Consider the following 16,855-nt stretch of genomic DNA (forward strand, 5'->3'; position numbering starts at 1 on the left):
AAAGCTCTTCCCAGTTTGTTATGGGCTTGGGTGAACTAGAATTCCACGTTTAACAATGTTGGTATTTGTTAAGCGTTTACTATGTGCCGAGCACTGTTCTATCTATGGTGGTATTTGTTAAGCGCTTACTAAGTACCGAGCACTGTTCTAAGCGCTGGGGTAGACACAGGGGAATGAGGTTGTCCCACGTGGGGCTCACAGTCTTCATCCCCATTTTACAGATGAAGGAACTGAGGCACCGAGAAGTGAAGTGACTTGCTCAAAGTCACACAGCTGACAAGTGGCCGAGCTGGGATTCGAACCAGTGACCTCTGACTCCAAAGCCCGTGCTCTTTCCACTGAGCCATGCTGCTGGGTTAGATACAGGGTCATCAGGTTGCCCCACGTGAGGCTCACAGTTAATCCCCATTTTACAGATGAGGGAACTGAGGAACAGAGAAGTTAAGTGACTCGCCCACAGTCACACAGCTGACAAGTGGCAGAGCTGGGAGTCGAACCCATGACCTCTGACTCCGAAGCCCAGGCTCTTTCCACTGAGCCATGCTGCTTCTCTGTTTACCCTGTTCATGCCCTTTATGGTTTGAACACTTCAACTGTGTCCCCTCTTGAACTCTCCCTTTTCAGAATGAAGTCTAAATCCTTTCCGTCTGTCCTCAGTGATAATAGTGATTGTGAGACAACCAGTGTTCCATCACCATTTTACAGAGGAGGAAACCAAGTCTCAGAGAAGTGAGGTGACTTGCTCAAGGGCGAGTGGCGGAGCCAGGATTAGACTGGAGCTTCTCTGCCTCTCTTTTCTCTGAACTCTCCTTTTGTCGTTGGTAATGGCATGGTTCAGTCAGTCACAGTTCTCAGAATGTCATTAAATTGGAGGACAAAAATGATGGCTTTCTTCTCTTAGCTGAAATTGACTCTATTAGCAAGTCCTTTCTGTACAATTGAGTCACATCTAGGATTTGGATGAAATCACTGACCCCCTGCAGATCTTTTGATTGGGGTTTTCTCCTCTGAGAACCACCCTAAGTACAGAACAAAAAGATCTGGACTTGAAATTCTTTAGAATCTTGACTGATCTAAGCCTCATTAGCCACACAGTAATCATGCATGCTTTTTTGAAGCTTTTTATTCAAATCTTTCTCATTTTGCTGAGGGTAACATAAACAGGTCACTCATTCAGAGTTGATTTAACGTTTCAGTATATTTACCATTTGAAATCAATTCCAAAGAAATAGTAGACCTCCCCCTTTCAACAAACATGGCCTAGTGGAAAAGGCGCAGGGCTGGGAGTCAGGAGACCCGGGTTCTAGTCCTGGCTCTGCCACTGACTGACGTGACTTTGGTCAGCTCACTTAAATTCTCCGGGTGAATTTCCTCCTCCATAAAATGAAGATAAGATCCCTGCCCTCCCTCCCTCATAGACTGTGAGCCCCGCATGGGACGGGGACTGTGTTTGATCTGATCATCTTATATCTACTCCGGCACTTAGCGCCCAGAAAGTGCTTAATAAATATCCTCCTTCAAAAAAAAAACAAACAAGTGTAAAATGGTTTGCTTCTAGAAGGTGACCTGCTTTCCCACCCTAAAAAACCTTTCTCTTGACCCCTCTGCTCCCTCCAGCTACTGCCCCACCTGTCCAAAGTCTTCAAGCAGCTTGTATACGCCTGCGGTCTTCACTTTCTCTTCGCCGACTCTCTCCTCAGCCCTTCGCTTACCCCCTCCACTCCACTGAGACTGAGCTCTGCAAGGTCTCCCGTGGCCTCCTTTCGGCCAAGTCTACTGAACCTGATTAAGCCTCTGTGCTGATCCTCCTCGACCTCTCGGCCACCTTCTACACTATGAACCACCACAGTCTTATAGACACTTGCCACGGCCATGGTTCCACAGACACAGTTCTCTCCCGGTTCTTCTAGTACTGCTCTGACCATTCCTCCTCTGTGCTGGGTCTCCTGCCCTTCTTGCTCTAATAATCATTCTTTTGGGGCACTCACACAGTCACCTGGCTTCAGCTACCACTTCTACAAAGATAGGGAGCAGGAGGAAAAACAAGGATATAGCAAGAGGTGGTACGAATGTACCATGATGAAATAGCTGAATCAATAATTGAAGGCACAAATAGATTAATACATATACAGAAATAAAAATATCCATATGTACATACATGCTGAAGGATAGCAATAAAGTACACAAGTGCTAGAGATGACACTGTACTCTCTTGGTTCTCCTTCTATCTCTCTGGCCTCTCCTCAGTTTCTTTTGCCAGCTGCCTCCCATCCCCTAACTGGATGGGGCGGGGCTCCCCTCAAGGCTCAGTTGGGGGTCCTCGTCTCCATCTGCACTCACTCCCTTGGAGAACTCACTAGCTCCCACAGCTTCAACTACCATCTCTACATAAAGGATTCCCCAATCTACCTCTCCCACCCTGACCTCTTGTCTTCTCAGCAGTCTCACATTTCCTCCTGCCTTCCGGACATCTCTACTTGGATGTCCCACCGACATCTCAAACTTAACATGTCCAACACAGAGCTCATCGCCTCCCGCCCAAACTCTGTTCTCCCCTTGACTTTCCTTGACTTTTCATATCCATATTTATTTGTATTAATATCCCTCTCCCCCTCTAGACTGTAAGTGCACTGTGGGCGGGGAATGTGTCTGCCAACTCTGTTGGAAAGTACTCTTCCAAGTACTTAGTAATGATGGTATTTGTTAAGCGCTTACTATGTGTCAAGCACTGTTCTAAGCGCTGGGATAGATACGAAGTTATCAGGTTGTCCCAGGTGGTCTTCAGAGTCTTAATCCCCATTTTACAGATAAGGTAACTGAGGCACAGAGAAGTGAAGTGACTTGCCCAAAGTCACACAGCTGACAAGTGGCGGAGCTGGGGTCAGCACCCCCGACCCCTGTCTTCCAAGCCCATGCTCTTTCCACTAAACCATGCTTAGTACAGTCCACCACACTCAGTGAGCTCTAAATAAATACCATTGATTGATTTCTTATCACTGTAGACACCACCACCACTGTCCTCATCTCACAAGCCTATGACTTTTACTCCGCATCAAACAGAAACTTCTTAGCATCAGCTTTAAAGCAGTCAATCAGCTTGCCCCCCCCCCCCCCACTTCACCTCACTGATCTCCTACTACATCCCAGCCCGCAAACTTCGCTCCTCTACTGCCAGCTTACTCACTGTACCTCGATCTCACCTATCTCATCACCGACCCCTTGCCCACATCCTCCCTCTGGCCTTCCCCTTCATATATATAACAGACCACCACTCTCCCCACCTTCAAAGCCCTATTAAAATCACATTCATTCATTCATTCAATAGTATTTATTGAGCGCTTACTATGTGCAGAGCACTGTACTAAGCGCTTGGGATGAACAAGTCGGCAACAGATAGAGACAGTCCCTGCCGTTTGACGGGCTTACAGTCTAATCGGGGGAGACGGACAGACAAGAACAATGGCACTAAACAGCATCAAGGGGAAGAACATCTCATAAAAACAATGGCAACTAAATAGAATCAAGGCGATGTACACATCTCCTACAAGAGGCCTTCCCTGACTAATCCCTTATTTCCCCGACTCAGTCTCCTTTCTGGGTTGCCTGTGAACTTGGATCTGTACCCTTGAAGCACTTGATATTCACCCCACCCTCAGCCCCACGGCACTCATATACATATCTGTAATTTATTTTAATGCCTGTTTCCCCCTCGAGACTATACACTCCTTGTAGGCAGGGGAGGTGTCTCCCAACTTTATTGCATCGTACTCTCCCAAGTACTTAATACAGTGCTCTGCACACAGTAAATGCTCAGTAGTACCATTGATTGATTGATCGAGTGGCTGCTGTGTTGCTGTGACTGGGGTGTTGTGAATTTGTTAGGGAAGACTTCCTGAAGGAGGTGGGATTTTAGGAGCTCTCTGAAGGCAGGAAGAGCTGTGGCCTGGCAGTTTTAAGAGATGAGGGGGACGGGATTCAGTTCCGGGCTTGAGGGAGCAGTAGGAGCGATGGTTGGGAGGCAGGAAAGTTGAGAGCGAGGCACAGTTAGAAGGTGATCTCAATCAGTGGTATTTCAATCAGTGGCATTTCTTAAGTGCTTACTGTGTATAGAGCACTGTATTAAGCACTTGGGGAGAGTGCTATACAATAATAATTATAATTAATAATTACGGTACTTGTTAAGCATTTACTATGTGCCAGACACTATACTAAGCGCTGGGGTAGACAAGCAAATCACATTGGACAGAGTCCCTGTCTCACATAGGCCTCACACTCTTAATCTCCATTTTACAGATGAGGTAACTGAGGCCCAGAGTAGCTAAGTGACTTACCTAAGGTCACAGAGCAGACACGTGGTGGAGCCAGGATTAGAATCCAGGTCCTTTTGACTCCCAGGCCTGTGCTCTATCCACTAAGCCACACTGCTCCCTTATAGAGTTGGTAGACACATTCCCGGCCCACAGTGAGTTTAGAATCTTGAGGACTCCCCCTAGTCAGCAGTCAGGTGGAAGTTGGTTGACATTCATTGGATAATTTTTGTTTTTATCAGATAAATCTCTGCTTTTTCCCTTGGTCCCATGGTCTGTGCTGGAAAATAATTGATGACGGGGTAAAACCAGAGGCTTAAAACAACACTACAGCTTGAAAGTCACCAAAGAGTTCTGAACAACATAGGTACTGCAACAGTGAGGGGCAGTTCAGATTAGAATACTTTTTGCTAGAAAGCGAACTGATGTGTCCATAGCGCAACATGAGCGTTAGGGTACTGGAGTTCCTCGATAGAGCAGGAACCCAGTGACCTTGCTGGACCCAACGTCTATTGTGCCTATAGCCCCACTCCTCAAAACCCTCCAATGCTTGCAAATCCTTCTCCACATCAAGCAGAAAGTTCTCACCATTGACTTTAAGGCATACATTCAGCTCTACCCCTCTGATAATAATGTTGGTATTTGTTAAGCGCTTACTATGTGCCGAGCACTGTTCTAAGCGCTGGGGTAGACATAGGGGAATCAGGTTGTCCCACGTGGGGCTCTCAGTCTTAATCCCCATTTTACAGATGAGGGAACTGAGGCACAGAGAAGTGACTTGCCCACAGTCACACAGCCGACAAGTGGCAGAGTTGGGATTCGAACTCATGAGCTCTGATGTTTCCCTGCCCCTTTCCCCACCAACCCAGCCCACACACTTCTAACACCAACCTTCTCGCCGTACCTCAATCTCATCTGTCTTGCGGCCGACCCCTCACCCACACCCTACCTCTGGCCCGGAACTCCCTCCCCCTCCACATCTGGCAAACCAGCACTCTCCCCACCTTCAAAGCCTTATTAAAATCACATCCCCGACTAAGCCCTCATTCCCCCATCCTATTCGCCCTCTCTTGTGCACCACCTAGCCACTTGGGTCCTTACCCTGTAAGCACTTTGATACTCACCCCACCAAAAATTCCCCAACATTCATGCACAGATCTTTATATTCTGTTGCTTCCCCAACCTGTAATTTATTTTAATGTCTGTCTCCCCTGCTATACTGTAAGCTCCTCGAGGGCAGCATTCATATCTATCAACTCTATTGTAGTCACCCAAGAGCTTAGTACAGTGGACTGCATACAATAAACACTCAATAAATATCACTAATTGGTTGATTGATTGATCCACATCTTTATATGGGATAGGAATAATCGTAGTATCTGTTAAATGTGTACTATTTGCCAAGTACCATGCCAAGTGTTGGGTTAGCTATGAGCTAATCAGGTAGTACAGGTATTAAACCTCCATTTTACAGATGAAGAAACTGAGGCACAGAGATGTTGTGAGTTGCCCATTGTCACTCAGAGCAGGCAAGTGACAGGTCTGGGATTAGAATCCAGGGACTCTATATCTCAGGCCCGGGCTCTACTTGTTTTGTTTTGTTGTCTGTCTCCCCACTTCTAGACTGTGAGCCCATTGTTGGGAAGGGATTGTCTCTGTTGCCGAATTGTACTTTCCAAGTGCTTAGTACAGTGCTCTGTGCCCAGTAAGCGCTCAATAAATACGATTGAATGAATGCTCCTTCCATTAGACCATTCTGATTCTCCCAGGGCCCAGAGAGATAGTCTCGGAAATGGAGGGGTATAGCAGGGGTAGAATTAAAAGGAATTTTATTGTGCATGCCGAGAGGGAGTTTTGTGTTTTGAGGTGCCTGGATCTGAATGCAGTACACACACCTCTTTAGCAGCCTTTTGGCCACCGACTGCCGACTTTAGTTTTGGCCACTGACCGCCGACTTTAGCAGCTTTTTGGCCGCCGACCGCCGACTCATCCACGCCGAGACCGCCCCTCTCTCCCGGGAAGCTGAGCCTTGTCATCGCCCGGAGCCTTGGAGCCATTACCGCATGGGCTCGGGATCTCTGCTCCCCTGAGGCGCAGCTTCGGCCCGCCCGGCCCCGATTCCCGACAAGCCCCCCCTTCGCCTGCCGCTCGCCGACTCATCTGCGCCTCCTCCGCCTCCCCCGGGGAGCTGAGCCTCGGACCGCCCAGCCCCGCGCCCGCCTCATCCTTTCCCAACCTGGATCTCCGCACCCCCGCTCGGGAACTCTGACACTAAGGATCTTCGCCCCTACAGACCCCCAGCCACCAGCTCCCATTCCATGCCCCCTGCTCGGGCCCGGGGACATTGCGCTCCCCTTCTCGACCCTGGGGACATTGTGCTCCCCTGCTCAGCCCTAGGGACATTGTGGCCTCTGGGGACATTGTGTCCCCCTGCTCGGGCCCGGGGACATTGTGCTCCCCAACCGCTCCCCGACTCCGCCCAAGGCGGCCATTTTGGGAAGCCCCCACTCCACCTGAGGCGGCCATTTTGGGAAGCCCTCACTCCCTCTTCCCCCTTTCATTCATTCATTCAATAGTATTTATTGAGCGCTTACTATGTGCAGAGCACTGTACTAAGCGCTTGGGATGAACAAGTCGGCAACAGATAGAGACAGTCCCTGCCGTTTGACGGGCTTACGGTCTAATCGGGGGAGACGGACAGACAAGAACAATGGCAATAAATAGAGTCAAGGGGAAGAACATCTCGTAAAAACAATGGCAACTAAATAGAATCAAGGCGATGTACAATTCATTAACAAAATAAATAGGGTAACAGAAATATATACAGTTGAGCGGATGAGTACAGTGCTGTGGGGATGGGAAGGGAGAGGTGGAGGAGCAGAGGGAAAAGGGGAATATATAAAGCCAACCACGTGTGTTTTTTTTTAGAGAAATGAACTGCTATGTAAATTGGAATATTGCAACTATAGGTAGCAGGTGATTCATCTCCCCCGTCCCCTCCCCGGGCGACGATGTCCTTGTTCTCACCGTGTTACCTTACCTTAGCCACCGCCTACGGCCGCAACCCACCCCGGACAACCTCAGGGCCCCCCCTGCCGCCACAGGGACATTTGGTCATGAGCTCTGGGACTCTCTCGGCCGCTGGACTTTGAGTCTGATCAGGTAGGGTCGGGTCGTCCCCGACCCTGGTCATCGCCTGCTTATTAACACTATTGTATTGTGTCTTACTGTACCATGTTGCTATATTAGCGATTTCGCTTGTTATCGTTTATTGTCGTCAGTGCTGCCATCCACCTCTCGGGCCTCACCAGCCGCCTGACTTTGAGTTTGATCAGGTCGCCCCTTAATCGAGCCTACCCCCGACCCTGGTCATCGCCCGCTTATTAACACTACTGTATTGTATCATACTGTATCATGTTGCTATATTAACACTACTGTATTGTATCATACTGTATCATGTTGCTATATTACCGATTTCGTTTGTTACTGTTTATTGTTACTGTTTATTGCCCCTGTCCTCTCCCCCTCCCTTCAGGCTCGCATCTCCTCCTGCCTCCGGGACGTCTCCACCTGGATGTCGGCCCGCCACCTAAAACTCAACATGAGCAAGACTGAACTCCTCATCTTCCCTCCCAAGCCCGGTCCGCTCCCAGACTTCTCCATCACCGTGGATGGCACGACCATCCTTCCCGTCCCGCAGGCCCGCAATCTCGGTGTCATCCTTGACTCGTCCCTCTCGTTCACCCCACACATCCTATCCGTTACCGAGACCTGCCGGTTTCACCTCTACAATATCGCCAAAATCCGCCCTTTCCTCTCCACCCAAACGGCTACCTGACTATTACGGGCTCTCGTTATATCCCGGCTAGACTACTGTGTCAGCCTTCTCTCTGACCTCCCTTCCTCCTCTCTCGCCCCGCTCCGGTCTATTCTTCACTCCGCTGCCCGGCTCATCTTCCTGCAGAAACGATCTGGGCATGTCACTCCCCTTCTTAAACAACTCCAGTGGTTGCCTATTGACCTCCGCTCCAAACAAAAACTCCTCACTCTAGGCTTCGAGGCTCTCCGTCACCTCGCCCCTTCCTACCTCTCCTCCCTTCTCTCTTTCTACCGCCCACCCCGCACGCTCCGCTCCTCCGCCGCCCACCTCCTCGCCGTCCCTCGGTCTCGCCTATCCCGCCGTCGACCCCTGGGTCACGTCCTCCCGCGGTCCCGGAACACCCTCCCTCCTCACCTCCGCCAAACTGATTCTCTTTCCCTCTTCAAAACCTTACTTAAAAATCACCTCTTCCAAGAGGCGTTCCCAGACCGAGCTCCTCTTCCCCCTCTACTCCCTCTGCCATCCCCCCTTTACCTCTCCGCAGCTAAAGCCTCATTTTCCCCTTTTCCCTCTGCTCCTCCACCTCTCCCTTCCCATCCCCACAGCACCGTACTCGTCCGCTCAACTGTATATATTTTCGTTACCCTATTTATTTTGTTAATGAATTGTACATCGCCTCGATTCTATTTAGTCGCCATCGGTTTTTACGAGACGTTCTTCCCCTTGACGCTGTTTAGTGCCATCGTTCTTGTCTGTCCGTCTCCCCCGATTAGACTGTAAGCCCGTCAAACGGCAGGGACTGTCTCTATCTGTTGCCGACTTGTTCATCCCAAGCGCTTAGTACAGTGCTCTGCACATAGTAAGCGCTCAATAAATACTATTGAATGAATGAATGAATTGTTGTCAGTGCTGCCACCCACCTCTCTGCCCTCGCCATGTCCCTCCTCCCCCCCTCCTCCCTCCCGTCCCTTCCTATCCTCCCCTTCCCCTTCCCCCCTCTCGCTCAGCTCTTTCTCGCTCTCTCCTCTGCCTCCTCCCCCCCCCTCCCCCGCCCTAGAACCCCACTTTACCAGCGCTACCCCTCTTCCCCCTCCCCCTACTCTCCCCCCCACCAAACCCCCTCCTCACCCCCTCCCCCCTTCTCTCTTCCCCACCCACACCCCATCCCAGTCCTCCCGTCCCACCGCTACCCCTCATCCCCCTCTCCCCGTCCAGGGCCCCGCCACCTCCTTCCCATCCAAACTCTCCCCTCCCCCCGCCCTTCCCCCCTCTCCCCCTTGCACCCACAGCTACTTTCAAGTGTGGCCTCTGGAACCCCCACTCTATTACAGGTAAACTACCTTTCGTCCATGACCTTTTCCTCTCCCGCTCTCTCCTCCTCCTCGCCCTTTCGGAAATGTGGCTCACTCCTGAAGACACGGTCTCCGCCACTGCTCTCGCCAGCGGAGGCCTCTCCTTCTCCCACGCCCCAGACTCACAGGTAAGGGAGGAGGCGTCGGCTTCCTCCTCTCACCCCGTTGCCGCTTCCGCACTATCCCTCCTCCCCCCTCCCTCTCCTTCGAAGCCCATATCATTCGCCTCTACCACCCCCTCTAGATACTTGTCGCTGTCATCTACCACCCTCCCGGTCCCACCTCCGACTTCTTCAACCACCTTGACCCCTTTCTCACCTTCCTTCTCTCCTTCTCTCTACCCACTCTGATCCTCGGAGACTTCAACATCCATACGGATGTACCCGACGACTCCTCTGCTGCCCGCCTGCTATCCCTCCTCGACTCTGCCGGCCTCCTCCTCCACCATACCGTGCCCACTCACCGACTCGGTCACACCCTCGATCTCGTCATCTCCTACCGCTGCACTATCTCCTCCCTCACCGACTCTGAAATCCCTCTCTCTAACCATAACCTTCTCACCTGCCTCATCTCTCATACTCCCTCCTCCTGCAAATCTTCGCTACTGCCCCACAGAGACCTCCGCTCTCTCGATCCCATGCGTCTTTCCAAAAGCATCTCTCCTCACCTTGCCGCCCTATCCTCACTTCCCACTCTCGACGATCAGGTCTCCGCTCTCAACTCCACCCTCTCTATCCATCTCAACTCTCTCGCCCCCCTTTCCATCCGCCGCTCTCACTCCACTAACCCACAGCCCTGGATCACCTCCTCCGTCCGCCTCCTACGCTCCTATGCTCGAGCTGCCGAGCGCCGCTGGCAAAAGTCCAAGCACCAAGCCAACCTCACACACTTCAAATTTATCCTTTCCTGCCTTAACTCTGCCCTCTCCTCTGCCAGGCAAAGCTTCTTCTCCTCCCTCATCGACACCCATGCCCGTCACCCTCGCCGATTGTTCCGGACCTTTAACTCTCTCCTTAGACCCCCTGTTCCTCCCCCTCCCCCATCTCTCACCCCCAATGATCTGGCCGCCTATTTCCTCATGAAAATCAACACAATCAGGTCTGAGCTCCCCAAAGTCACCCCTCCGCCTCTCCCCTCCCCCCCACCAACACTCTCCCCTACTTTCCCATCCTTCCCTGCAGTATCCTCAGAGGAGATCTCCTCCCTCCTCACAAGTGCCACCCCCTCCACCTGCACCTCGGACCCCATTCCCTCTCGCCTTATTAAAACCATCGCCCCTGCCCTCCTCCCTTCCTTAACTTCTATTTTTAACCACTCAATCTCCATTGGCTCCTTCCCCTCTGCCTTCAAACATGCCCACGTCTCCCCCATCCTAAAAAAACCCGCTCTCGACCCCACTTCCCCCTCCAGTTATCGCCCTATCTCCCTCCTACCCTTCCTTTCCAAAATCCTAGAACGAGTCGTCTACAAGCAATGCTTAGAATTCCTTAACTCCCATTCTCTCCTGGACCCCCTCTGATGTGGCTTCCATCCCCTCCACTCTACCGAGACTGCTCTCTCTAAGGTCACCCGTGGCCTCCTTCTTGCCAAATCCAATGGCTCCTACTCAATTCTGATCCTCCTTGACCTCTCTGCTGCCTTTGACACTGTCGACCATCCCCTCCTCCTCCATACCTTATCTCACCTTGGCTTCATGGACTCTGTCCTCTCCTGGTTCTCCTCTTACCTCTCTGGCCGGTCATTCTCGGTCTCCTTCACCGGAGCCTCCTCCCCCTCCCATCCTTTAACTGTTGGAGTTCCTCGAGGGTCAGTTCTTGGCCCTCTTCTGTTCTCCATTTACACTCACTCCCTTGGTGAACTCATTCGCTCTCACGGCTTTGACTACCATCTCTACGCAGATGACATGCAGATCTACATCTCCGCCCCTGTCCTCTCCCCCTCCCTTCGGGCTCGCATCTCTTCCTGCCTCCAGGATGTCTCCACCTGGATGTCGGCCCGCCACCTAAAACTCAACCTGAGCAAGACTGAGCTCCTCCTCTTCCCTCCCAAACCCGGTCCTCTCCCAGACTTCCCTATCACCGTGGATGGCACGACCATCCTTCCCGTCTCTCAGGCCCGCAATCTCGGTGTCATCCTTGACTCGTCTCTCTCGTTCACCCCACACATCCTATCTGTTACCAAGACCTGCCGGTTTCACCTTTACGATATCGCCAAGATCCGCCCTTTCCTCTCCACCCAAACGGCTACCTTACTATTACGGGCTCTCGTTATATCCCGGCTAGACTACTGTGTCAGCCTTCTCTCCGATCTCCCTTTCTCCTCTCTTGCCCTGCTCCAGTCTATTCTTCACTCCGCTGCCCGGCTCATCTTCCTGCAGAAACGATATGGGCATGTCACTCCCCTTCTTAAACAACTCCAGTGGTTGCCTATCAACCTCCGCTCCAAACAAAAACTCCTCACTCTAGGCTTCAAGGTTCTACGTCGCCTTGCCCCTTCCTACCTCTCCTCCCTTCTTTCTACCGCCCACCCCGCACGCTCCGCTCCTCTGCCGCCCACCTCCTCACCGTCCCTCGGTCTCACCTATCCCGCCGTCGACCCCCGGGCTACGTCCTCCCGCGGTCCTGAAACACCCTCCCTCCTCACCTCCGCCAAACTGATTCTCTTTCCTTCTTCAAAACTCTACTTAAAACTCACCTCCTCCAAGGGGCGTTCCCAGACTGAGCTCCTCTTCTCCCTCTACTCCCTCTACCACCCCCCCTTCACCTCTCCGCAGCTTAACCCTCTTTTCCCCCCATCTCCCTCTGCTCCTCCCCCTCTCCCTTCCCATCCCCTCAGCACTGTACTCGTCTGCTCAACTGTATATATTTTCATTACCCTATTTATTTTGTTAATGAAATGTACATCGCCTTGATTCTATTTAGTTGCCATTGTTTTTACGAGATGTTCTTCCCCTTGACTCTATTTATCGCCATTGTTCTCGTCTGTCCGTCTCCCCCGATTAGACTGTAAGCCCGTCAAATGGCAGGGACCGTCTCTATGTGTTGCCGACTTGTTCATTCCAAGAGCTTAGTACAATGCTCTGCACATAGTAAGCGCTCAATAAATACTATTGAATGAACTGAATGAACACCTTAATGGAAAGGGTAGAGTGGGCCTGCGTGTTTAGACTGTGAGCCCGTTATTGGGCAGGGATTGTCTCTATCAGTTGCCGAATTGTACATTCCAAGCCCTTAGTACAGTGCTCTGCACATAGTAAGCGCTCAATAAATACAATTGAATGAATGAATTAAGAGATATGGGGTTCTAGGGAATCTCGAAATGGAGGCGTCAAATTGCCATAAACTAAGCAGTAGGGCCTGAGGTTCTCTTTGCTGAATCATTCCAGAAAACCCACTGTGCCCAGTTTGGGATTCTGTCCATCTTGGTTTCCTGGAGTCCATAGCCATATGTAGGCAGTCTTGTGTCTGTTGTCACCCCAATACACTGTAAACATCTCAAGGACAGGGACCAAAGCTTTTATTTCTATTGTATGTCCTAAGTGCCCAGGACAGTGCTCTGCACAAAAGAAGAAGTTCGGTACATAAAATATCCATCATACTCAAAGAAGACACCAATAGCAGTAAAATTCACCCATGGTCGCGTGTGGGACTAAAAAGGTCAGTGTGGGACTACACACACACACACACACACACACTCTGTCCCTTAATTTACTGTCATGCTTGGTGCTTGTTTTCATTTTTGCCTTCTTGTCTCTCACTCCTTACAAATCAATCAGTCCATCAAAAACACTTATCAAGTGCCCATTCTCTGTAAAGCACTGTGCTAAGCACTTGAGGGAGCAGAATAGAGTTAGTAGACCCAATCTCTGCCCTCAAGGATTTCGCAATCTAGATGGGAGGGGCAAACACTAAAATAAATCACAGGTAGAGGGAAGCAATGTATGAAGGTAAGTGGGTGGGGTGAGGAGGGGTGAGTACCCACGGGCTTAGGTGACAGGGAAGTGCTAAAGTAATAATGTTGGTATTTGTTAAGCGCTTACTATGTGCCGAGCACTGTTCTAAGCGCTGGGGTAGACACAGGGGAATCAGGATGTCCCATGTGGGGCTCACAGTCTTAATCCCCATTTTACAGATGAGGTAACTGAGGCACAGAGAAGTTAAGTGACTTGCCCACAGTCACACAGCTGACAAGTGGCAGAGCTGGGAGTCGAACTCATGACCTCTGACTCTGAAGCCCAGGCTCTTTCCACTGAGCCATGCTGCTTCCACTAAAGTGGCATTAGGGGGAGGAAGAGGATGGGGAGATGAGAGATTAATCAGAGAAGGCCTTCTGGATATGTGGTTTCAGAAGGGCCTTGAAGATGGGGAGGGCAATGATCTGCTGGATATGACCGGGAGAGACTTCCAGGCAGGATGGAAAACATAAGCAAGAGGTTGACAGTGAGAGAGTCGCGAGTGAGGCACAATGAGTAGATTGGCATTAGAGGAACAAAACATGTGAGCTGGGTTACAGTGGGAGAGGAGTGAGAATAAGTACAGGGGAGAGCGCCGATCGAAGGACCCAAAGCTAATGGTCAAGAGTTTCACCTTGAGTGGAGAGAGGAATGGGCCACCATTGGAGGATTTTGAGGAGTGGGAGATGTGCGTAGAATGTTTTAGAAAAATGATCCAGGCAGCAGAGTGAAGTATGGATCGGAGAGGAGAGAGACTAGAGGCAGGGAGGTCAATGAGGAGGCTGATGGAGTAGTTGAGATGGTATATGGCAAGGGCTTGGACCAGCGTGTAACAGTTTGGATGGAGAGAAGGGGTGGATTCTGGAAATGTGAAGAAAGAACAGATAGAATTTGGTGACCGAATAAGGCAGGTGAAAGAGAGGGGAGTCAAGGATATTGACAAGATTGTGGACCGGAGAGATGGGGAGGGTGCTAGTGTTATCAACGGCATGGAAAGATTGCAAGACCGGAAGTCAGGAAGCCTAGGTTCTAATTCTGGCTCTAATAGTAATGATAATAATTGTGGTATTTGTTAAGCGCTTACTGTATGCCAGGCACTGTACTAAGCGCTGGAGTGAATACAAGCAAATTGGGTTGGACAGAGTCCCTGACCCACATGGGGCTCAGAGCCTTAATCCCCCTTTTCCAGATGAGGGAACTGAGGCACCGAGAAGTGAAGATAAGTGGGGGAGTCATTATTAGAACCCATGACTTTCTGATTCCCAGGCCAGTGCCCTATCCACTGCACCGTGCCTCTTGCCTGCTGTATAACCTTGGCCAAGTCACTTAATTTCTCTGGGCCTGTTTCCTCATCTGTTAAATGGGGGTTTAACACCTATTCTCACTCCCCCTTAAACTGCGAGTCCCATGTCGAACTGGGGACTGTGTCTGATCTGATTTTACTGTATCTACCCCAGGACTTAGCAGAGTGCTTGAAACATAGTAAGCACTTAACATAGATGTTATTATTATTATTATTACTAGTACTACTACTAATAAAAATAATAACAATAATAAATTTAGGCAGCAGAGAGGATTTAATAGGGGAGATGAGGAGTTCAGTTTTGGATATGTTGAGCTTAAGGTGCCATCCAGGTAGAGATGTCCTGGAGGCAGGAGGAAATGTGAGAATACAGATAAGGAGAGAAGTCAGGGCTGGAGATGTAGATTTGCGAATCATCCACATAGAGATGGTAGTTGAAGCTGTGGGAGCGGATGAGTGATGTGGGTGTAGAGCATAGAAGGGAATCCAGAACAAAGACCTGAAGAATCCCCATAGCTAGGGGGTGGGAGACCGAGGAGGAGCTGGGGAAAGAGACTGGGCAAGAGAGGCCAGAGAGAGAGAGGAAGAGAACCGGGAGAGGACAATGTTAGAGAAACCAAAGATAGATAGTATTTTCAGTAGAAAGGGGTTGTCTTGTCTTATGCCGTTGAGTCATTTCCACTCCATAGCGACTCCATGGACGCCTCTCTCCCAGAATGCCCCACCTCCATCTGCAATCGTTCTGGTAGTGTATCCATAGAGTTTTCTTGCTAAAAATACAGAAGCGGTTTACCATTGCCTTCTTCCACACGGTAAACTTGAATCTCCGCCCCCGACTCTCCCATTCCCCCGTTGCGCAGCACAAGTGAGTTTTGACTTGTAGCAGATTGCCTTCTACTCACTAGCCACTGCCCAAGCTAGGAATGGAATGGGTAGGCTTCTGCTTGACTTTCCCTCCCATAGCCGACACTGGAAGAGTACTGAAAACTCTCTAGGTGCAATCCTGACAGGGGAGAAGGGGGTTATCCACTGGCAAAGACAGCTGAGGGGTTAAGAAGGATTAAAATGGAGTAGACTCTGTTAGATTCAGCAAGGAGGCGGTCATTTGGTGGTATTGGAAACAGAAGCTTCAGTGGAATGGAGGGGGAAGAAGATAGATCGAAGAGGGTTGAGGAAGGAATTGGAGAGGAGGAAGTGGAGACAGCGAGGAGTCTGGACAGGAATGGTAGGAAGGAGATCGGACAAGAACTGGAGGGCGCAGACAGGTCGAGAGAGTTGATTGAAGGTCTGGAAAAGTCCGTGGCAGACAGTGGGCATGGAAGTCAATCAACTGAGTGATGGCATTTATTGAGCGCTTACTGCATGTAGAGCTCTGTACGAATCCCCTGTAAGAGTACAATACTAAAAAGGTGGTAGACACGTAATCTCCCCACAAGGAGTTTTCAGGAAGGGTGGAGAAATATTGTTGGTGGGTAGAAGAGAGGGCAAATCAGGTGAGGATGAGTTCACAATTGGACCAGGTCGGCCTGCTGTCTGTATCTCTCCAGTAGCACTCTGCGACTCAAGCCCAAGAGCAGAGGGAGTGGACCGTGGAGGTGATCTAGCGCTGAGGGTTGGTGGTTCGAGGTAAGAGGATGGGTCAGAAGAAGAAGGGGTGAGTTCAGTGGAGAAGGTGGAGTCGAAGGCCTGAACTGGTGCATCAAGAGAGGTGAGGCTGGGTAAGGAGTCCAAATGGGACATGATTTAAACAGAAGCCTCTACTTAAAGAGCCTGGTTATCATACCCAGTGCCAGTCTAACCGAAGTCATTTAATTCCCAGTTTCTAGGTGGGGCGCAGCAATGTCTGAGACTTAATTTTATCTTGTAGTTAAAACATCTCCCCGGCCCCCCCTTTGCTTTCGGTTTCTTAATTGATGTCCGTCTCCCCCCCCCCCCCCCCCCCCGCCTCTAAACTGTGAGCCCGCCGTGGGCAGGGATTGTCCCTCTTTATTGCTCTATTGTACCTTCCAAGCGTTTAGTACAGTGCTCCGCACAAAGGAAGCCCTCCACAGATACCACCGAATGACTGAATTTCGGCTCTCCGTTCAGCAGCAGTTTGGGCAGCCTGCTCCAAGGACGGCA

At 50.6% G+C, this 16,855-nt stretch overlaps 1 non-coding gene across 1 annotated transcript; it reads right to left on the reverse strand.

Moving 5' to 3' along the window:
- Nucleotides 1-15,609: 15,609 nt before the first annotated feature.
- LOC114807119 lies at nucleotides 15,610-15,747 on the reverse strand. Its single transcript, XR_003755172.1, has one exon. It is a non-coding gene; the product is annotated as a small nucleolar RNA SNORA7 (small nucleolar RNA).
- Nucleotides 15,748-16,855: the final 1,108 nt, after the last annotated feature.

Source organism: Ornithorhynchus anatinus, chromosome X1, assembly GCF_004115215.2.
Source record: "Ornithorhynchus anatinus isolate Pmale09 chromosome X1, mOrnAna1.pri.v4, whole genome shotgun sequence".
NCBI classification, from domain to species: Eukaryota; Metazoa; Chordata; class Mammalia; order Monotremata; family Ornithorhynchidae; genus Ornithorhynchus; species Ornithorhynchus anatinus.